The 668-nt window shown below is 34.3% G+C and overlaps 1 protein-coding gene across 3 annotated transcripts in view; it reads left to right on the top strand.

The window, feature by feature from the left end:
* LOC119591347 (cyclin-D-binding Myb-like transcription factor 1) overlaps nucleotides 1-668 on the top strand; it is an 11382-nt gene that overhangs the window by 4940 nt on the left and 5774 nt on the right. The window lies entirely within an intron of this gene.

Raw genomic sequence — 668 nt, 5'->3', positions numbered from 1 at the left:
ATAATACAGTAGTGTTTTCTAATACTTCTTGTACTGTTTGGCAAGTTTTCATCAGCCACATCAAAGATATTACCCCCATAACCTCACTCCCCTTGAAGGACCTCCTCTGCCTGACCCAATGCCAGAGCTGTGTTTTCCTGCCTCAGTCTTGTAAATGAAACATAGTGAGCATGAGGTCATGATTCTAGTGATGTATGGCATATTTTATCCAGCCAAACTAAATCTTCTGCTCTTGTTTTCTTTCATACATGGTGCAAAGCCACTATCTTTTACCATTTTAGTGTATAGTTTATCTAACAATTTTACTTTGTAGAAAGGGTCTATCAGAGGATGATGATATGGTAAATATTCTTTTACCTCAGTCATTTTTTCCTAAATGACAACTATGATTTCATAGACAAGATCTACAATTTTTCATGTATTTTGATGTAATCAGAACAGATCCAATGTAAATTTTGTAACAGATTTTTTGTTTTTGAACTATTTTTCATTGATTATTTCTACAGTGAGGATAGTTAGCTAAGTTATTTATGGACAAACTGAATGTTCAGAATTTTTTATTCCTGATAGATGGCTCTTTTCTTAATAAGTGTACATCAGGTAAATCAGTAACTCTCTAGGCAGTTGTTTGTCAGTGAAGAATAAAGGTCAGTGCAGCTGCTGTAGGT

This window comes from Penaeus monodon, chromosome 28 (assembly GCF_015228065.2).
Source record: "Penaeus monodon isolate SGIC_2016 chromosome 28, NSTDA_Pmon_1, whole genome shotgun sequence".
Classification (NCBI taxonomy): Eukaryota; Metazoa; Arthropoda; class Malacostraca; order Decapoda; family Penaeidae; genus Penaeus; species Penaeus monodon.
This window is presented reverse-complemented; position numbering and strand designations above follow the sequence as displayed.